This window comes from Pyrus communis, chromosome 8 (assembly GCF_041283825.1).
Source record: "Pyrus communis isolate YQ-2024b chromosome 8, ASM4128382v1, whole genome shotgun sequence".
NCBI classification, from domain to species: domain Eukaryota; kingdom Viridiplantae; phylum Streptophyta; class Magnoliopsida; order Rosales; family Rosaceae; genus Pyrus; species Pyrus communis.
This window is the reverse complement of record NC_142572.1, coordinates 15,111,659-15,135,294: the sequence shown is the minus strand read 5'-3', so window position 1 is coordinate 15,135,294 and position 23,636 is coordinate 15,111,659. Positions and strand designations below refer to the sequence as shown.

Genomic DNA, 23,636 nt, shown 5'->3' with positions numbered 1-23,636 from the left:
CTCGTTCCACCTGTTTTAGGCGCACCAAACGTGGGACAGAACGCCTTGTCCCACTCTGTTCCGTCTCGTCCCACGTACCAAACGGTACCTTAAGGTTCTCCACTGAATGATCCTCAAGTAGGTTCTCTACCAAAACAGTGCACTATAATGCACAAATTAGACGCTTGAACCGAAAAATAATACATAAAAAAATTAAGAACAAAAACTTAAAAAATTAAAGTCAAGTTCGAAAGGATACCTTTGCTATCAACTTTTCTGTGACCGGTAACAACAAAATTTAATTAAGACTGTAGTTTATGTAAAAGCTCCAAATTTATTTCACCAGTCAACGAAATGAGCTTTAGAGAATGACAGATTACCAAACCAAAAAGAGAAACTAAGATTTGGAGTTAGCTTTATGAAGAGATTACATGTAACATAAAAATGAACTAAGACCAACCAAAGTACAATAAATAAAAATGAATTCCATGATAATACTACGAGACTAATTATGGAGTAGTAGCAAGTAACGATGATAAGAAATTACCAGAGCTTGGCTCCAAAACAGGGCACTCTATTCCTATAGTTGCCATGATCCCTCAATCAACTTTCTCTAACCTTAAAACATATTAAAAAAAAAACAGCAAATCAACCTTGAAGCATATTTCAAGCATAAAACAAACACTAAAAACAAATAGTTTTCCAGTTTCTAGACTCCGAACACAGAGTACAAGAAGAGCTCTCAGACATTACAGAGTAATCACATATGTTAAATAGTATTTCACAACATTTTATATATGTATATTTCAATAATAATTACAGCTACTAGAAACAAGTAACAAATTAAGAAGTGGAACATTAACAACTTACTTCTTCACTGGGTATTACAATTGCCCACACTCTAATTAATAAATAAACATACTTCCACAATTCAACTTTTTATCAAACTTTAATCTGATAAACAAAATCATTAGTATTAAAATAAAAAAATTGTTTCAATCACTTATCCCCTGCATGTAAACTCATGGTTGAGGCTGACAAGGCTTTCTGGTTGCAAACGTTTTTGTTGTGGTTATAGGGTTGAACCAGCTCTGACCTCATCACACCCATTGTCGACCAATCCCTAACAAGTTCTCATCAAAATTTCTCGAAGTTTCAATTTTTGAACCAACAAAAGCTAAACATTAACAGAAAAGCATCAACAACCAAATAATATCAACCCAATCAAAAACCCTATACCAAGAAGGTTCATTTCTATGTTGAAGACACAAATTCAAACTCTAAATTAAAGGACTCAAACGTTCAAATATGAAAGAAAAAAAAAACAATCAACAAAGTTCCAAAAGTATCCCTAAAACTTTAAACGTATATTTGGATAGTAAACGAAGCTTTTTGATCGAAATTGCCCTTATGTCACAAGCAAAGCTGGCAAGTCTTGTTCCTTGCGTCGTGCTCTTCCTAACGACATATTGTAAGCCCAGTTTTAACACCGAACAACCTGCTAGTTTAGCTACCAGTTTTGCGTCTTCCCAGCTGTTCATCGATTAGCTCTATCATCTGTTTCTAGAGTAGCCAAATTGCCACACTAACTGATTTTCTAACGGAAGTAGACGATATTGGAAACTTTGATGACCAAAACAATAGACAAAGGACCAAACTGATGAGTTGCCAAAGCATAAAAGATAATTTGTTGTAAAAACTAAATACATGAGAAGATGCTTCAATCTTGACCGTTCAACACAGAATAAACGGTAAGGGATTATGACTTTTTATCTTTTCTTTACGAAACAATGCACTTGCTTCCTTCTCGCATATTCACCTTCTTTCCTTCATCTCTGAATCTCCAACTTCTTTTCATCACATCTCTCTGTCAACAATATTTGTAGGTTTTTAGTTTTAAAAAAAAAATCACGTAAACAAGATGTTAAAATCTTTAATTAGAGATGTTGGATTCCCAAAACTTTTGAACCCTTCACTTACTCACTTCATCGTTCACGTGTCTTGTCCTCCCTCCCACTCTTTCCTCATTGCAGATGTGCTGCCACCGCCTTTTTGTGCGTCCACCAGCCTCACGCACAAAGGGTTAAACCCAATCACAATTGAAGCCCCGTATCAGTTTTCCTCTTTTATATATATCCGACAAATGAAGAACCACTGTCAAAGGAGGAAAAACACAAGAAGAAAAAAACACCAAAATGTATCCATCTTTTAGAAGAAAAGAGTGACCATGAAAAATTGAAAGGAAATAGGAAGAAAGACCAGTTATGCTCTGCATGCACTCTCCTTTTGGCATTTAGCTTATAAAGGAAGTTGAGATTCCACCATAAAAACTAATTGACAATATAAGAAGTAAGTCAACCTCTCATAAGCCCTTCCAAAGTTTCTCCTTTCATCAATGTGGAACTCTTTTACTTTCATATTCTCACAGCTTCTCACCTAACAAGAGTTTGACTCCGTGACCTCCCTTAAAAATGGCATCATCAGAAATTCCGAATGAGGATAAAATTAGGGCTAATTGCATTTTACACAAAAAAGTTTCGAGCCATTTGCAGAATAAGCCATGGGGTTTTTTACACGTGGTCTTTGAATTGCACCAATTTAAGCGTAAAGAACTATACATTGAAATTGACGGTCAAAGTGTGCTTAAATGTGGGCCAAATCTATATTGCGTTAGCACTTAACGTCTGGTTATCTACACTACATATTAAAAAATTAAGGGTGAAATGGCTATTTAGTCTTCCATAAAAATAAAAATAAAATGTTAAAGGCAGTAACGTAATTTCACAAACAAAATTTTGCCTTCTTTTTTGTTTAAACCTCGCCTGCAAGTGATTTTAACATCTCTAATTTTAAAAAATTAAAATAAAAAAAAATCTCTCTACACTCTCACGTTCTCTCTCTTCCTCTCTCATTCAATTTAAAAAAAAAAATAATTAGTTAGACATTAAAATTGATGAAGAAGTTAAATTGATGCAATTTAAAAATCACATGATGTAATATGCAAAAATTGAAACCTTGTGGGCCATTTTACAAATCACCCGCAAACCTTGTGCTATAAAACGCATTCAACCCAAAAAAATACAAGTAAGAAATTGCGCTCACACCCAAAAGCCGAACCTTAACCATCGTTCTGTCGCGCGAGCTCTCTCTCTCTCAGACAAAGCCATTTCCAAGATCATATCCCAATCTGAAACTACAGCCTCCAGGTACGATGCCGGAACAAGTTCCATGGAGTGGCGTCCGTTGATAGCTATCGATGCGAACGTCCAGATGCAGAACCCTAATGGTATGATTTGTGATTATCTAGAATTTTTCCTTTTTTATAATTGTTAGTTTACGCTCTAACACCCTAATGCCGAACCCTAACTCAATTTCTATTGCTCTCCTCCCTATCTCCTCTATTCTCAACAACCATGGTCGATGATGGTATGCTTTTGATTCTCCATTTGGCTAATTTTCAATTCAGTATTATAATCTTTGGTTAGACCACGCTAACAATACAACACGTGAGGGACGATGCAGGCGAGAAAATCAGTTTTAGGGAAGGGGAGACTGATAGAGTAATAAATTTGTTTTTTTCTGTTCGATATGTTGAGCATCTCTAAGAGGTTTTTAATTTTTTGGTAAACTAGCTAGTGAATAGCATCGAAAACCTATTTTTGCTGGTCTTTAACTTAGTATCTCCAACAATACTTACTTTAAAAAACCCATAATATTTTAAATTGTTTAGCTTTGGTGAAATTCTCTCTCTATCTATAGAGTTACTATTCATTAAGTTAAACTACCAAGCAATTTATAGAGTGTATATTCATTAGAGCAAGGTTTTGTTGGGTTTTTGCTAAAATAATTAGCTAATGTTCTTTTAAGGATTCTCATGGAGATGCTTGATATTTGAAAAGAGTGATTTAAGTTTCCGAAACCTAGTGTCGGTTATCTCCCGCTTATATGAATCACAATTATGCTCTGCCTTTCACCACCCCAACTCTTATAAATTGCTCTCTCTCACACACACATTAAGTAATGGCCAATTCTAAAGCTACAGTCCAACCAAAACCAAGTTGGTTCGATGATGACGATGATGATGACTGCATTGTTCAAAGTCTCAATGGTATGCTTTTGATTTGGTATTAAATCCTCAATTTCTCCCTAATGAATATGAAGCATCTATTATCCTTAATAGTCATTCGTTTAGTGTCTTTGTACTGTATTCCCTTTTGTAGTGTTTGAGTAGTTAATGTGTGTCTTGTTCTAGTGTATTTCTAGTAATTGAGTCTAAAGTTCCTTGGCACTTTGAAAGTAGTCCCTTGTCCGAACGTAAGGTAATGAACAGTAAACAGCTAGTAGAGACGGTGCACACTTCAATTCCTACTTGTAGGTATAGGTGGAAGGCATGATGGATGCATTTCAAACAAACATATATATATAGGAAATTATTATTGGCACTCGAAAAATCTCATTTTGCACTCCAAACTCTATAATTAAAAAGAAAAATACACTTGTAAATAGTAGAATGAGATTTTTGAAGTGTTAATAATAATTTCATATATATATATATAAGCTCATGTAAAAAGCAAAATCAACTAAGTGCAGGCATACCCAAAGCTAAGAGAAAAATTACAACAATGACCGATACTTTGGGTATGCATGATGATTTTGCGTTTTTTCATGAGCTTTTCAAGTTAGGTGGCATGGCTTTGCAATATCCTAACGTTTTTCCAGTGGACGTTCTTGTAGAAAAAGCATTTATGAGCCGAAGTGCTCTTTAGAAAAGCTGTCCCATAAGGGCCTGATGTTTTGCAACTTAATTTAGTTTATATGTGTATTCATGTTTTTGTAGCAAGAAAAAGTCTTATGGGCCAAGAGATGATATTTTACTATTGTTATTAATATTATTATTTTGTATTCTAATTATGAAACTTTAAACAAACAGACGAAGAGGAAGGTATACAAAAGGTGATTAGAGACCCAATGGCTTGACTCCCAACTGCGAAGAAAGCGCAATTACTGTGAAGTTTGTTGTTAGGAAGTTAGAGGTCCACAAGAGTCACAATTGCCCTACTTTGTTTTGGTCCCAAAGGGCGCTCGTGTTGTCGAACACTGTGATATAGTTTGCACAGAATGTGGTGAACACTGTGATACATGTCTAAGCTCACCACATTCTGTGCAAACTATATCACAGTGTTCGCCAACACAAGGGCCCTTTGAGACCAAGCGATTGTGACTCTTGTGGTCCTCAACTTCCTCACAACAAACTTCACAGTAATGGCGCTTTTTTCGCAGTTGGAGTCAAGCTATTGGGTTTCCAATTGCCTTTTGTATACGTTCCTCTTCATCTGCTTATTTAAAGTTTCATTGTTAGAAAACAAAATAAGAATATTAATAACAATTAGTAACATATCATCTCAAGCCCCGTAAGACCTTTCCTTGCTACAAAAACATGAATACATGTCTAAACTAAATTGAGTTGTAAAACATCAGGCCCTTATAGGGACAACTTTTCTAAGGAGCACGTGGGCTCATAAGTGCTTTTTCTATAACTACGTCCCCCCCTAGAAACACGTTAGGAGAGCAAATTCTACTCAGTTAACCAACTATTAACTACTGAAGCATACAAAAATAATGCAAATACACTAGAACAAGACTACTCAAGCACTAGAAAAGTAGTGCGAATACACTACAAAGACACTAAACAAAGGACTATTAAGGATCATAGATGCATTCATATTCATATGCATTAGGGAGAAAATCGGGATTTAATACTAAAACAAAAATCAAAAGCATACCGCTACGATTCTGGCCAATGCAGTCATCATCATCATTGAACCAACTTGGTTTTGGTTTGAGGGTAGCTTTAGATTTGCCCATTACTTCATCTGTGAGAAAGAGAGAGAGCGATATATAAGAGGTGGGGTGGTGAGAGGCAGAGCGTAATTGTGATTCATATAGCTATAAGCGAGAGATAGCCAACACTGGGTTTCGCAAATTTAAATAATTCTTGTAAAATATAAAGCATCTCCAAGAGACTTTTTAAAAGCAGATTAGCTAATTATTTTAGCAAAAATCCAACAAAACCAAACCTTGATCCAAAATTGATTTTCTCACACACATTGTCGTATACCCCCATACCCTTTGTTAGCATGGTTTCTATAACACAATAACATATCTAAACAAAGATTATAATACTGAATTGAAAATTAGCCAAATGGAGAATCCAAAGCATACCATCATCGACCATGGTTGCTTCGTCGAACATGGCTTCGTCTGAGAGAGAATAGAGGAGAAAGACAGAAGAGCGATATAAATCGAGTTAGAGTTCGGCATTAGTGTGTTAGAGCGCAAATTAACAACTATAAAAAATGGAAAAATTCTAGATAATCACAAATCATACCATTAGGGTTCGGCATTCGTCTGGACGTTCGCATCGATCTCGTTCAACGGACGCCACTCCATGGATCTTGCTCCGGCGTTGTAACCGGAGGCTGTGGGAGAGGGAGAGAGAACTTTAGCTCGCGACCGAACGATATTGGGGCTCGGCAATTTCTGACTTACAATTTTTTTTTCTTTGAATGTATTTTATAGTACAATGTTTCGGGGTGATTTGTAAAACGACCCACAAGTTTCAATTTTTGCATATTATACCACCTGACTTTTAAATTGCATCAGTTTAACTTATTCGTCAATTTTAACGTCTAATTAGAGTGTGGGCCCATAATTTTCAGCACGCCTTGCCCGTTTTACGCTTAAACTGGTGCATTTTGTTTTGTTTTGTTTTTTGTTTTTTTGAAATAGTAACTGGTGCAATTTAACTTATCATGATTTAAACCTACAGATGAACTTGTCCAATAGGAAGATCACTGCTTAAATATTTCAGGTCGTTGAATCAAACCAAATTGAGAGGAAAGGACGAAAGCTGCCGTTTCATGTTCATCATTTATGAAAAAGAACTTTCTCAAACTGGTCAACTTTCCTCTACACCGTGTTTAGATGAAGAGATTTATGATTACTAAGGAATTCAAAAGTGACGGAATAGAAATGATTGAATTTTATTTTTAAGAATTTGTAAATTTTCTTATTTAGTTAATCTCAAAGAACTATGAAATTTGAATTTTGATGGGAGTTGCAAGGAAGCAACTCAATCCCTCCCAAATTTTGAACTCTTCTGAATCTGAGAAGAATAGAATTGCACCTCCTTTCCCATCCGTTGTCCTTATGGCTCCCTCCACATTCTGTTCTTCACATCAACCTTGTTGCCACAGAGAACAATAGGGATGTTCTAGCACACACTGAAATACTAACGTGAGGAATCAAATATACCAAACCATCACCAACTAATGTAAAAACAAAAAAAAAAAAAAAAAAAAAAAAAAAACAAAATAAAGAAACATTAGACTTGACACAAAAATAATTTAGCCAACTCACCGGCAGAGATCACGGTGCCATGTAGGGACATTCTTGTATGTCGACCTAGCGTTAACGTCAAACATGATGATTGCATACTGCCCATGAATGCTGAGAATTTTAGGTGTTCATTAGGAGGCATCCATCATGATTGTTTAGTTTTACTCACTCCACTAGTTCTTCGTTGGCCTCCTGGAAATCATGCATCCAACTGAAAGTGTTGTGAATTAAAGCCATAGGAATGCATGCTTGACAGGGCATCCATATGCGAATGACTGGCAAAGGCGAAGGTCCTGAGTTTGCACTCAGAAGCATTAATCTTGGAGGTAGTTTCACAATGACTGACATTGGCATCATTTCTCTCTAACATTGATTGATTCTTGTATGGCAAATCTACTACTACTACTACTACTGTGATTATGCCAAGTCCAATGCTTGATTAGTTTTTCTCCTCTAATGTTTTGCCAATCTCATGCTCGGGATGGAGGGGGATGCAATGACAAATTAATGTACTACTGTATCATAATCTCATAGAGTTAGTTAAGCAAGGCTGTTACTGTTAGCTGCCAACCTTTCATGAACTCCAACAGAGAATATGAAAGGCTGGCAATGTGAGAGTTGTTTCTTCATCCATGGGACTCAAGAGATTATCGGACATTTTCATGGTCTTGTACATTGAACATGGATGCGCAGCAAATCATATGTAACGAAAGGAACAAGAAAGTCAAGTAATCAACATAGGAAGCAACAAGCATTGGCATTGAAGAACTGAAACAAGAAATTCAATTCGTAACAAGAACTTCAAGTAATCAACAGAGGTTCCACTTTTAATACTACCATCCGTAACAAACATTGGCATTGAATTGAGGAACTGAAACAAGAACTTCACAGGGCCATAACCCCTTTAATTCAATTTAGACTGAAGCTACAAACTAAGTTCATCTTAAACTTTAATTTCAACAGCAACAGAAGGAACAATATTACATGACCATGGAGCAGAAGCGATCAATGCTCTGCTAGCAATCCCCTTCACCCTAGCATCCAATTGGAAGTGCAAGTGGACGGTCAACATGCTCGGGTAACTTGTAGCAAGAGCTTCATTCATGGAGAACAATTAAATTTTGTAAAAAAGTTACCGAACATCTTGCAGCATAAATCTTGTACACTTCAGAGCCAATTCGCAGCGACAGATACTTGAGTCTACTTTCGCTCGAAAATCGAACACGAGTTCGTTCACTGTCGACTTTTGCCATTTGAATCAGGTAAGCAACAGATGATTCTTCTTGGAAAACAACTCTTTGAATGTAATAATTGCCACGCAATTTGGCCTAAGGATGACTTCCAAACGCTACAGTCCCATAATATGAGCAAATGTTACTGACTCCTTGCGATACTTGATTCGCTTGATAGACCGCTAACATCGCCTTTTCGTTAGTAGCTCCCAAACGGTTAAAAAACCGTACGTAAGACTCAATGGGGTTTGTAGATGTCACCTGATACCCAACTGTTGGCGACACTTGTGCCACTGCCAACATAATAGAAAAAGGAATGATTAGTATATTTATTAATTTGTTCATAAATAGAAAAGCTTATTATATTAACACTTTACATATAGTTGAATAAACTTCACATACTTAATATGCTCCACATTTGCTTTTTTAATCAAACATTATCTTAACACACCCCACATACTTTTCCATAATACCCTCACACTCCACATTCTGAACATATACCTTACATTTTCTATATGCACCTCACCTTTTGTATACACCCCACATTTTTCAAAACTTATACCTCTCATTTTTGTCCAAGGAGAAAAAGATCTATCCAAATATTGTTTGTCAATGTGAGTGGTAGCCATGCCACTAACAAAATGTTTGTAGACATGCTGAGATTTCAACCCATATGCTATTCCCTATTATGAACCTAATGCACTATGATGCAAAAAAGAATGCAAGAGTTTCCATGAAATTCACAGATGAACATTAAGGAATGAATCGCGTTAGAGAGACCGATCCTTTGCCTTATTTTGTATGGTGTGTAATCATTGAGGTTTATATCAAACTAGAGACTTTGGAAAACTATATTATAATTGAATAAGGATGGAGAAGCTTAAATAACGCAACAAAAGTAGGCTTGAGTAATTATCAATGTCGTTGAAATTACTAAAACAATGAAAAATAGAAAGTCTTCCCTCATGTGAAGCTTTCGAAACATCAATTTCGTGTTTCAGTTGTCAAAAACAATTTTTCTCAATCAACGTATTTGTAGTTTCATTGGTTAGAGTTTTGTTCAACAATGAAGGGTGAGAGGGGTTTTGATAGTTGAAGAAGATAAATAATCGTTAAAAGTAACTTGGGGTGTATATAAATTTTTTATTTTTTAAAAATCTAATATGGTCAAAATTAGAGTAATAAGTCATTTAATATCAAATTTTAATGTGTGGTGCTAGAATAAAAAACAATAAAAAAATACATAAACAATTAAACGAGAAACAATTATCGTGTAATTTTCCGCCAGTGCTACCATCTTCCAAAGCGGCCTTTAACAACGCAAAGGCAACTTCCTCCTTTACGTCGTCTATGGAAACAGCGCTGCCGCGTCTAGCCATCCCTTTTACATATGCTCTGCTAGCATAAACCATACCAGAGCCCATAATAGCAAATGTCTCGATCTTGCGTTGAAATCCTCTGCCGCTTCTCAAAACCTTGTCATAGCGATAGCCAAAGGAGTATAATATGGGATGCTGCAACATGCTAAAATTGGTTAGATACTGATTTAAGGTTTTTGGCTAAATTATATGGTTCAACATATCTGAAATCGATAATTACCCCTCCCTCGATTCCCCCAACGAAGCACTTTCTAGAAGCATCATCTGTAATAGTGTCTGCGAATTCTTTCCCGCTATTTGCAAGCTCTTCAATAGTTACGTATCTGCTAGTCTTTCTTAGTTTTTCCTGTAGGTGCGCCCATATAGCTTTGGAAACTCTAACTCTGCCAACCCTAGTCAAAACTATGGATTCGGTAAGCTGGATCATCTTCTCTTTTCCGTCTCTTTCTGAGAATATAAAGGGTAAAGACAGTAAATAAAGAAACAAAGAAAAACCCTAAACACCGTAAAATAAGAAAATAAAAATAAAAATAAGGATTTATAAACTTACTGTAGACGCCATCCCGGCAAGCCCTGGAGTCGACCGCCAGTATCGTGTCTTCGCCGTGGATCACCCCTATGTTTGTTGTGCCACCGGAATCTGGATCCTGTATGTACAACCACAGACAAGTTTGATGTGTAATTCCTAGTTTCATTTTGACAGATTAATTTAGTGTTTGTGATATTTATCATGTAACTAATTAATAAATAGGGCACGTGTAAATTTGGATGGAAATGTGTAAATCATAATCTTTTGGAAAGAAGTAGAATAAAAAATAAAAAAATAGAGAGGGAGAGAGACAAACAAAAAAAAAAGGTTTTTTGATATGGGTCCAAAGTAACTAAAAATTGAATTTATTTCAAAAGTCAAAAGTCATAAAAAATTGAATCTATTTCAAAATGTGTCCTATAAAATTGGATCTATTTCAAAATTTTCCCAAAAAAAAAAGACATTGGATAAAAATGAAGAGGAGAAGAGAAGAAAAAAAAAAAAAAAAAAAAAAAAATCAGAGATGGGTTGAAATTCAAATCTTGTTTCCATCACCGGTCACTCCAATCCATCCATCCATCCGATTTTATCTTTTGAGTTCAATCAGTTTTCATGGTCAAGTATGAGTTGGTTTTATTGCTCATCTCACTCATTCAATCCTTCAACATTCTTAGTTACTGCAATCCACCCCAACGTCAAGAGTCTAAGATGTTATGCTAATTTACCTACATTCAAATTAATTTACCTATTCCGAAAAAAGAAATAGTTTTAAGGGGTAATGTCAAAGAGAATGACTAGAAAGATATATTAGAAACGGTGCAAACAAAAATAGAGAGTACGGACCTCATCGTCATGGCCGTATTCGTCGGTGTAGTTGCCATCATCGTATTCGTCGTCGTAGTCTTCGCTGCTGTCTTCCTTGCTGTTGTCGTCATCATCGCCGTTGCCATCATCGTCATCGTCATCGCCACCGCCGTCTCCGTTGTCATCGCTGCTGTCGTCTCCATCGTGGTTGTCGCTGCTGTTATCTCCCTTGTCGTCGTTGCTGCTGTCGTCTCCGTCGTCGTCGTTGCCATTGTCTCCGTCGCCGTCACCGCTGTCATCTCCGTGGTCGTCCCTGCCTTCGTTGCCGTCATGCGCATCGTTGCTGTCGTCATCACCCCCGCCGTAGTACTGGTCATTATAGGGAGGGTAATATGGTGGAGGTGGTGGATAATACGAGTAGTCCGTAGTCATCGTAGGAAGAAGGCTGCATATCCATGGGGCTATGAAGAAAGAGAGAGGAACAAAAATTGACAGGTTGTAGATGAATCAAGTGGAAAATTTATATGGTGGTGGAAGGGCTGCTACACCTGCTGCCAACAGCCTTAACAAGGAATTCGGGTCAAAATGGAAGGAGGAAATGCAATACTGTGTTGATCATCCTGAAGAAATAAGCAAGCAGGTTGGTTCCAGAAGTTAAAGGTAAAAGCTTATTGGATGTGGGGGAGGGATGGAACTTTTAGTCGACAACTCCATCAACAGGCACATGACTTTCGTACTGTGGAGACTAAATGCTGAGGAAGGATGTGGCTGCACAACATCTTATAGTTGGTTAACTGAATAGAATTCGCTCTCCTAACATGTTTCTAGGGGACGTACTTGTAGCAATAGCGTTTATGAGCCCTAGTGCTCCTTAGAAAAGTTGTCCACATAAGGGCCTGATGTTTTACAACTCAATTTAGTTTAGACATGTATTCATATTTTTGTAGCAAGGAAAAGTCTTATGGGCCATGAGATGATATGTTACTAATTGTTATTGATATTCTCATTTTGTATTCTAACAACGAAATTTTAAACAAGCAAATGAAGAGAGAGGTATACAAAAGGCGATTGGAGACCCAATGGCTCTACTCCAACTGCGAAAAAAAGCGTAATAACTGTAAAGTTTGTTGTGAGGAAGTTAAGGACCATAAGAGTTATAATTGCCCGAACATTGTCTTGGTTCCAAATGGCGCACGTGTTGGCGAACACTATCATATAGTTTGCACAAAATGTGGTGAACTTGTTTCTGAGCACGAAGGTGAGCTTAATGTGGACTATGAAGGTCGTGCTATTTTGAAGTACTGTGATTGGTGTGATGAATACCGTAGCCACTGGACTAAAGAATGCGAGTCCATGCCAAAATAGTGAATTGGTCCGGACCTTGTCTTGGTGAGTAACTAGTGGTAATGAAGATGATTGGTTCTCGTCGTCAGAGGAAGATTGAGTCCCTGTAGTTGTTATGTTTACAAGTCTTGTAAGCGCATCACTTTGAATGTAATGAATCTAATGATATGTTGTTATTTGCAGCATATGGTTCTATATATATAAAGAAGGGCTACCCTACCTTTTTAACTTGTTTCGTTGCCCTTATCCTTGCTTATGAATTGTTGTGCTATTAAATTAAATGGTTGGTATGGTGACATTAAGATGCTCTCAAACTCAATTACTAATTAATCTAATCATTACTCTTCAGATTTTGTGGCATTTCTTGGATTGCCATGGGTATATCCGTTGTGTCATACAAATTTTGCCTATTTCATTGGAGTGACAAACTTTTTTGATGAGACAATTGAGTAGGCAACATTTTACGTTAGCATTTATAGTACAATTTTTCCCACTTTAATTTTCCTAATACCGTTAAAGGTGCTCTAAGCCATTGCAGAAGATTGGATCTCCTACACCCGACGACTAAAGCTTTGCCCGTCGAAAACATTTTTTCGGACAAAAGGCTTTTGTCGAAAACAGTTTGTCGGACAAAAGCCTTTGCACAAACCAAAGTGTCAACCATTTTGCCCGACAAACATTTGTATTCGGTCTTCGGTCGGGTAAAGAACTAAAGATTGTTTGCCCGACAAACAAAATGGTGATTGCTGGTAGTGCAAGAGAACATGAAGCATGTCTCTTTTCTCTCCTCCACTACCCTCTTAGTTTTCCATAGGTGTCGAACATTAGAGGGTTCCTAACTTGGAACCTTGAAGAACACATGCAAGGAAGATCAAGGGGAAGAAACTTGGAGCCTGGAGCCTGTAGCACGGAGCTTGGAGAAGTACCAACGAGGGCTTAAACCATGTTACAGAGGTAAGCTTCGGAACAAAATATAGTTAAAAACTTAATTTTTTTTCACTCGAGTAGTATACATTATTCAAAAGCTTATAAAATATATGAATTTCGGAATTACGTTTCATAATTTCAGAATATGCCTAAAAGTCCAAATTTGAAAATTGTGATCCAATCCAATTCTCAAATCACAACACACATGCCTTAACGTTCTTTTGAATCTTGAAAAAAGAAAAGTGAGAAATTTAGGTCGGAATTTGGATGTTTATATGTGTTGTAAATCGATGATAAAACCTCATGAACAAAATGAAACGAGGTGGGTTCGGCCTTGGTTGACTAAACTCCTCCCTTTGCATGCATTTATTATGGTCCGAATATTAATTTAGTTTCAGTGAATGACTCTTCAATGTATCTTATGTTGTTTGTTTGGTGGACGACGCAAACAGGTGATTAGAATATTTAGACATGGTTCCCCGAGCACGTCGCGATAGGCTTCTTATGTGAAATTGTGATGGAAAAACTCAAAAATTGTTCTCGTACCTCGCTTCAAGACTGCCAAACAACCATTTATGACCAAAATCTTTTTATTTATTTATTTTTAATATGTATCATGAAGCATGTGAACTGAAGGGATTGAATTGGAACTATTACTAGGGTTTTAGAAGGGACTGGAAAACTTATCGACATGTATTCATGTTTATAACTCAATTTAGTTTATACACGTATTCATGTTTTTGTAGCAAGAAAAACTCTTAAGGGCCTTGAGATGATATGGTACTATTGTTATTAATATTTCTTATTTTGTATTCTAACAATGAAACTTTAAACAAACAGATGAAGAGGAAGGTATACAAAAGGCTAATGGAGACCCAATCGCTCGACTGCAACTCCAATAAAAAAAAGCGTATTTACTGTGAAGTTTGCTGTGGTTGAGGACCACAAGAGTAACGATTGCCCGTAATTTGTTTTGGTCCCAAAGGGTGCTCGTGTTGGCGAACACTATGATATAGTTTGTACATAATGTGGTGAGCTTGTTTCTGAGCACAAAGGGGAGCTTAATGTGGACTAAGAAGGACGTGCTATTTTGAAGTACTATGATTGTTGTGAGGATTACCGTAGCCACTGCGCTAAAGAATGCGAGTCCATGCCCAAAATAGAGAATTGGTCTGTACCTTGTGTATTGGTGATTAACTAGTGGTAAGTTTGTGTTGGAAAAGTTATGGAAAAATTGATATATATTTTATTATAAACTATTAAATAACACACAATAGTATCTCTATAAATGCAAGAAAAACAAGGAATAGAAGAACCTTAAGAGATCGAGGCTAGAATTTGATTCTATAGCCTTAAGACAAGATTGCCCCTCAGTGGTGCCTTAAGGTTTGTGTTGGCAAATGTCTCCCAGGATACAACGATCTTTCTCTTCGCGGAAGTAGCACTCCAATCCACCAAGAACAGCGAACCAAAAGTGTTTAAAACTCTCTCTTTATTGAACACTAAACTAGTCTAATTTCTATATGATTTCTGGATGTAAAATTATATCTAAAATGCTTGACTTGGTAGTCTATTTATAGGCATTGACATGCCCCATTTTCGAAGGATGCGTCTGCTCCCAAAGGACAAAGGTTCCGTCTGCACAAAAGCTGCGTCTGTTTCCAAGGCAGAAAGTATGCAACCTTTGGAAATCATACACTGAAACAATTTGTTTGCTTTTCCAAAAGAAAAAGATGCAACCTTTGAGCAAAGGTGCATCTGTTTCCAAAAGCTTCAAAAGTTGCATCTGCTTTTCCTAAACATACATAACCTCTTGGGAAAAGCTGTAGGTCAAAAATTTCCTTGACCATTTTCATAATAAAATAAAATTAAAAGGAAACATATACAACCCTTGAAAATCTACTGGTCAAACATTTACTTTAATTTTCATTCACTTGAATATTTAATATTTTAAATATTAATAATATTAATATTTAAATTATTAAATTTCTAACAATCCCTACATGAATGAAAATTACTAAAATTAATGCAAATGAAGATGCAGGCACTAAGAGAGAGTTTAATTGGACAAATACCGTATAGGGAGAGGTAGCTTTTGGCTTTGAACCTTCCATAGTGAAATATTATCGGATTTACTAGCTAATCAGTGAACGCTATGTCTTGAACTGCTCAGCTGTTGATGTAAACCACGATAATAATATTCACACGGTATTCCTCTGAACACATATAATTCTACGGTTGTGTTCATTTTGGCCCTGAACAATTCCCTGTAATCCTGAGTGCTTTAGAGAATTCAGCCGTATAATTCTCATAGAAACGATCACTTTTCACACTCATGCAGGTGATATCCCATTACGAGTATCCTGCACAATACCCCACTTGTTATTTCCAAATATAGGAATCATTAAAAGTAAAGCTTATCCTAAACACGCTGCAGATAGCACTATTTCATCATAGGATATGGGTAGGAGATTATCTCCACAGTGCTCCTACTGAATCATCCACAATTCGGTTGTCCCTTTGAACCTAGATCTTGGGATCTCTAGTCAGCTAGGTTGGATTGCCATTATGGCGATTCTTAAGACATAGGCTTTAAACCCATTCCCCTTGATGATTTATAAACTTGCTCTCTAGTCACACCTTTAGTAAACGGATCTGCTATATTTTCTTTTGACCTTATGTAATCAATGGTAATTATACCACTTGAGAGAAGTTGCCTAACAGTATTATGTCTACAATGTATGTGTGGGGACTTACCGTTATACATATGATTTTGTGCCCTTCCAATCGCTGATTGGCTATCACAATGTATACATATGGCGGGCACTGGCTTCAGCCAATTGGGAATATCCTCTAAGAAATTACGAAGCCATTCAGCTTCTTCCCCTGCTTTGTTTAAAGCAATGAACTCAGATTTCATAGTGGATCTAGCTATACATGTTTGTTTAGAGGATTTCCATGAAATGGCTCCGCCTCCCAAAGTAAAAACATATCCACTCGTGGACTTTGAGTCTTGTGTATTAGATATCCAGTTAGCATCACAATAGCCTTCAAGTACTGCTGGATATCTTGTGAAGTGCAATCCATAGTTCTGCATAAATTTCAAATAACCAAGAACCCTTAATTGCCTTCCAATGATCCTTTCCAGGATTACTCGTATATCTACTCAATCTGTTAACTGAATATGCAATGTCCGGACGTGTACAATTTGTAATGTACATTAGACTACCAATTATTCGTGCATATTCACTTTGAGATATACATTGACCAATATTCTTTGATAAATGCAAATTGACATCATATGGTGTTTTTGTAGGACTACTTACATAATTACTAAATTTTGTAAGTATTTTCTCAATATAATGTGATTGAGATAAAATTAGTCATTCAGACGTTCTAGAAATCTTGATTCCTAGTATAACATCTGCAACTCCCATATCTTTCATATCAAACTTACTAGCCAACATTCTTTTGGTAGATTTAATAATCTCATGATTACTACCAATAATTAGCATATCATCGACATATAGACACACAATGTGACATCCCACATCGCCCAGGGAAGTGATCCTTATATGTATATTCCCATCCCTACCTAGCACGAGGCTTTTTGGGAGCTCACTGGTTTCGGGTTCCGTATGAACTCCAAAGTTAAGTGAGAAGGGGGCTAGAGCAATCCCATGATGGGTGACCCACTGGGAAGTTGCTCGTGAGTTCCCAAAAACAAAACCGTGAGGGAATGGTAAGCCCAAAGCGGACAATATCGTGCTACGGTGGTGGAGCGGGCCCGGGAAATGATCCCTTCTAGGATGGGATGTGACACACAATGACATATCCCTCTTGTGTGCTTTTAGTGTAAACACATTTGTCACACTCGTTTATTTTAAATCCATTTGACAACATTGTAGTGTTAAACTTATGGTGTCATTGCTTAGGTGCTTGTTTTAAACCATAAAGTGATTTAACAAGTCTACATACCTTTCTTTCTTGGCCATGCACTATGAAACCTTCAGGTTGTTCCATATCGTCCAAATCACCATTTAGAAAAGCAGTCTTAACATCCATTTGATGAATCTCAAGATTATGAATTGCTGCAATAACAATCAACATACGGATGGATGTTATCCTCGTGACTGGCGAATATGTATCAAAATAGTCTAAGCCTTCTCTTTGCTTATAACCTTTGGCGACAATTCTTGCCTTGTACTTGTCAATAGATCCATCTGCTTTCATCTTCCTTTTGAAAATCCATTTATAACCTAAAGGTTTATTTCCAGGAGGAAGATCCACTAATTCCCATGTATGATTTTGCATGATGGATTCAATTTCAACATTAATAGCCTCTTTCCAAAATGAAGCTTCTGGAGAGGATATAGCTTCCTTATACGTTTGAGGCTCATTTTCTAATAAGTAAGAAAATCAGGTCCAAATGACGTTGATATCTTAGCCTTCTTACTACGTCTTGGTTCAATTTCTTGTACATGTTCTTGGTCAACAGAATTATCATTACTTTCTTTATGACTGCTATTAAAGTCATCATAAGTTCTTTTCAAAGAACTTTGTTCTTGTGCAATTTTCCATGGAAATACATTTTCAAAGAATGTAGCATTCTTTGATTCAATTATTGTATTAACATGTATTTCGGGTTTATCCGATTTATGTACAAGAAACCGATATGCACTACTATTTATGGCATAACCAATGAAAACACAATCAATGGTTTTAGGTCCTATTTTAATCTTCTTAGGATCAGGGACCATTGCCTTAGCTAGACACCCCCAAACTTTGAGAAATTTATAAGAAGGCTTTGTGCCTTTCCATAATTCATAAGGTGTCTTATCTAACTTCTTGTGAAGTAATTTATTGAGAATGTGGTTTGCAGAAAGCAATGTTTCTCCCCATAAATTCTGGGTTACCCCATAACTTATCAACATAGCATTCATCATTTCTTTCAATGTACGATTTTAGCGTTCAGCAACTCTGTTTTGTTGAGGTGAATAAGGAGCAGTAGTTTGGTGAATAATCCCATGCTGAGTACAAAATTTAGAAAAGGGTGCAACATATTCACCTCCCCTATCGCTTCTTATAGCCTTTATATTTTTGCTAAGTTGATTCTCAACTTCGTTCTTATAATTTGTGAATATTTCTAAGGCTTCATCTTTGCTTCTTAGCAAATACACATAGCAGTACCTTGTGCAATCGTCTATGAAAGTAATAAAATATTTCTTGCCTCCTCAAGTTTGCACAAACTTTAGATCACAAATATCACTATGAATTAATTCTAGAGGTTCCGTACTTCTTTCAACAGAGTGAAAAGGTGCTTTAGTTGACTTTGCTTCCACACAAGTTTCACATTTATGACTTATATCAATATGAAACTTAGGTAATAGGTCCATGTTAATTAGCCTACGGATAGTATCATAATTCACATGTCCTAACCTCCTATGCCATATATTTGGTGATTCCACAATATAAGCAGAAGAATTAACTTTATTGATAATTTTGGGTACAACAGTCATTACATTCGTTTTGAAAAGACCATCACTAAGATATCATTTCCCAACATATATTTCACTCTTTGTTAGTACAAACTTATCAGACTCAAAAACCAAATGGAAACCATTTTTGCTCAATAATGGTCTGGAGACTAAGTTCTTTCTGATTTTAGGCACATGAAGCACATCATTAAGAGTGAGTTCCTTTCCAGAAGTCATCTTTAGAATTACCTTTCCTAGGCCTTGCACCTTGGATGTAGAAGAATTCCCCATAAACAGTTGCTCTCCATGAGTAACTTCTTGATAGGTGGTAAACATTTTTCTATCAGAGCATATGTGGCGAGTAGCCCCAATGTCAACCCACCATTCCTTAGTGTTTCCCACGATGTTAACTTCAGATACCACAGCCGCAAGATTTATGTCAGAGATCTCTTTGGACAGCCTCTCTTCCTCGATTATGTGTACTTCATTACTCTTCTTTTTGGAATTTTCTTGACCTTTGCGGTTTCGACATTCGCTAGCACGATGTCCTGTCTTGTTGCAACACTTGCCTTTGAACTTCTTAAAATTCCCTTGGCTTGAACTTTCACCAGAGTGCTTCCTTTTTTTGTTATTCTTTGGCCCACCCTCCACAATGTGTGCCTTGGCTTGCATAAATTGACTGTTAGACTTCTTTTCAGAGCAACGATTATCCTCCTCAATCCTTAATCTTACGATTAAATCCTCAAGTCCGATCTCTTTGCGCTTATGCTTGAGATAATTTTTGAAATCTTTCCAAGTAGGAAGTAATTTTTCAATTACTGCAGCCACTTGAAAGGTCTTACTTAGTGACATCCCTTCAGCATGTATTTTATGAAGAATAAGTTGTAGCTCTTGGACTTGATTGATAACCTTCTTGGAGTCTGTCATCTTGTAGTCAAGAAATCGACCGACCATGAATTTCTTCATGCCAGCATCTTCAATCTTATATTTCTTGTCAAGAGAGTTCCATAAGGCTTTTGCACTTTTAATTGGACTATACACATTGTATAGTGCATTATCTAATGCATTGAGGATATAATTCTTGCAAAGAAAATCAGAATGGTTCCATGCATCTACTGCAGCCACTTCTTCTATGGTAGTTCTAGACACAGGCGCATCTTCAGTCAGAAACTTTGCCAAGTTCAGAGTGGTGAGATAAAATAACATTTTTTGTTGTCACCTCTTGAAGTCTGTCCTATTGAACTTCTCAGGCTTCTCACCATGGTTGGTGGAAGATGGGATCACCACGGGCACAACACTAGCAACTGATGTGCTGCCCAATTTACTAGAAAGATTACTAGTATTATCCATTTTCCCTTAAGAGAGAAAATCACACAATTCAATATATTATAATAAAAGTAAAACAACAAAGTATTTAGGAAACAACCAGACGTTAATTTCTTAATACCGTAACCCACAAGATTATTTAATTAAACTTGGCTAATAAAATATAATCAATTTATGAGCATGCTCCGAAATTACTATCATAATCATGAATCATAAATCATGCTTCATATATAAAATGCAAATACCAATCAGTATTATAATGCAAATGCACAACACAAAATATATGTCTTCGAATAGTCAATTAAAATATATATGCAGCACTATTGTAATCAACATATAGCAAATAAACCTATATCTTGTCTTAAGTTGTTGGAAAAGTTATGGAAAAACTGCTATATATTTTATTATAAACTATTAAATAACACACAATAGTATCTCTATAAATGCAAGAAAAACAAGGAATAGAAGAACCTTAAGAGATCGAGGCTAGAATTTGATTCTATAGCCTTAAGACAAGATTGCCCCTCAGTGGTGCCTCAAGGTTTGCGTTGGCAAATGTCTCCCAGGATACAATGATCTTTCTCTTCGCGGAAGTAGCACTCCAATCCACGAAGAACAGCGAACCAAAAGTGTTTAAAACTCTCTCTTTATTGAACACTAAACTAGTCTAATTTCTATATGATTTATGGATGCAAAATTATATCTAAAATGCTTGACTTGGTAGTCTATTTATAGGCATTGACATGCCCCATTTTTGAAGGATGCGTCTGCTCCCAAATGACAAAGGTTCCGTCTGCACAAAAGCTGCATCTGTTTCTAATGCAGAAAGTATGCAACCTTTGGAAATCTGCCACCGAAACAATTTGTTTGCTTTTCCAAAAGAAAAAGATGCAACCTTTGAGCAAAGGTGCATCTGTTTCCAAAAGCTCCAAAAGTTGCATCTGCTTTTCCTAAACATACATAACCTCTTGGGAAAAGCTGTAGGTCAAAACTTTCCTTGACCATTTTCATAATAAAATAAAATTAAAAGGAAACATATACAACCCTTGAAAATCTGCCGGTCAAACATTTACTTTAATTTTCATTCACTTGAATATTTAATATTTTAAATATTAATAATATTAATATTTAAATTATTAAATTTCTAACAGTTTGTTGGGATTTTGAGGTGCTGGATGAAGATGACTGGTTCTCATACTCAATTACAAACAATAAGATGTATATGTTTATATGTTTTCTAGCTATAACATACCCGTTGTTCTGGTTAATTAGTTGCCCAAAAATTCATGTAATTGATTTGTCTCAATATTCATACATGTTCTTTACTACACTCTCGTTTACATGTTGTTTAGCAAGAAATATTCAGCTCAGTTTATGTTATTTGGCCTTTGAGATGCCCGACACGAACAGCAAATGGATGTGGCAAGCCTTTCGTGAATTGGGGACGAGTTCTCATGCAATGCAAGTTCAGCGCCCCCCAGCGCCGTCATCATCTAATGATAGGTTTCCTAGTCCTTCCGCAAGTTCATTCCCACACAATTCACTTAAGTGCACTTACTGTGATAGAGATGGGCACTTGGTGGACAGATGCTATTACATCATTGGGTTTCCTGTGAGCCACAAGTGGCATGGCAAGAATGTGAAGCCTAAGAACAGGAAAGCAGCAGCCCATAATGGTGAGATCACCAAGCCTGTTGTGACCACCAAACCAACCATTTCCAACGGTCCAACTTTCATTATCGAGGAATGTAATCAGATAATTGCCATGCTCCGCAACGGTAATGGTCAACCACTCGCAAATGCGATGGGTATTTTCTCACCTACATGCAATATAACACAAAACGATGCACACTCGACTTTATATTGGGTTGTTGATAGCGGAGTAACCGATCATATATCTCATTCATCACCAACTCACAACATCGTTGATACTCAGCATGACTTTGTTGGTTTACCAAATAGGGGGCAAATGGAAATAAAAAATATTGGCTCAATAAATTTGTCGCATGACTTATCTCTTGATAAATTTCTTTATGTATGAAAGTTTTGCGTCAATTTGTTGTTTGTTATTAAGTTGACAAGAGCCTTGCGGTGTATAGTGATATTTTATTCGGATTTTTGTGTTGTGCAGGACATGGATACGAAGAGGGTGATTGGCCTGGGCAAGCATTTTGATGGGCTATACCACCTTACACCAAGTCAAAATCCTCACCTCGCCTACCATGTTACCCACACCACAGGTCTTTGGCATCAGCGCCTTGGGCATCCCTCATCCACACCCTTACTCTTGCTAGCTAAGAATAATATTGAAATAATGTTTGATTCCAAACACCTTTGTGAAATTTGTCCTTTAGCAAAACAAACCCGATTACCTTTTTCTACTAGTACTATTAAATCTACTACACCATTTGATTTAATTCATTGCGACATTTGGGGGCCTCATAAAATTCAAACACATTCCGGGGCACGATATTTCCTTAGCATTGTGGATGATTTCACTCGTTTTACATGGGTACATCTTATGAATTTTAAGTCAGACATACAAATGTTATTGAAATCATTTTTTTCTATGGTGAAGACTCAGTTCCACATCAACATTAAGGCTCTTCGTGCCGATAATGGTGACGAATTCCTTTCCATGCATTCTTACCTAGACTCTTGTGGCACTACTTTACAACATTCTTGCCCTTACACACCACAACAAAATAGGGTAGTCAACCACAAACATAGACATCTTTTAAATGTAGGTCATGCTCTTCGTTTTCAGGCCGACTTACCTTTAAAATTTTGGGGGGAAAGTATTCAAACCGCATGTTATCTTATAAATCGCCTACCTACACCCTTGTTATCTCACTAGTTACCCTATGAGATTTTACATGGCAAAGCACCCCCTTATGAGCACTTGCGCGTTTTTGGATGCCTTTGTTACGCCACCAACCTCACACCCACACACAAATTCGACATTCGTGCTAGACTTGTGTTTTCATTGGTTACCCTCTTGGCCAAAAAGGTTATAAAGTATATGATCTAGCCACCCAAAAAATTTTCATGTCTCGTGACGTTACATTCCATGAACAAATTTTTCCTTATGCCACATCACCACCCACTGACCAAAACGATTTTCCCATTTTATCAATCCTTCATCCATCACATTGCCCAAATGAAAACAATGACCCAAATGAACCCACCATTCCAAATGCAAATGAACCCCACGGACCACATGTAACCAATAACACAAATG

The 23,636-nt window shown here is 36.7% G+C and overlaps 1 long non-coding RNA gene across 4 annotated transcripts; it reads right to left on the bottom strand.

The window, feature by feature from the left end:
- Positions 1 to 1,569: 1,569 nt before the first annotated feature.
- Positions 1,570 to 6,526, bottom strand: LOC148695166 (uncharacterized). 4 transcript variants are annotated; one of them, XR_015965350.1, is made up of 5 exons: positions 6,368 to 6,526; positions 6,202 to 6,240; positions 5,763 to 5,852; positions 1,964 to 2,133; positions 1,570 to 1,846 (listed from the first exon to the last, which is right to left on the bottom strand). It is a non-coding gene; the product is annotated as an uncharacterized LOC148695166 (long non-coding RNA). The 4 variants fall into 4 exon arrangements; XR_015965349.1 differs by having other exon boundaries at positions 2,339 to 5,852; positions 6,368 to 6,519; XR_015965348.1 differs by having other exon boundaries at positions 1,960 to 5,852; positions 6,368 to 6,519.
- Between the last annotated feature and the right edge of the window lie 17,110 nt (positions 6,527 to 23,636).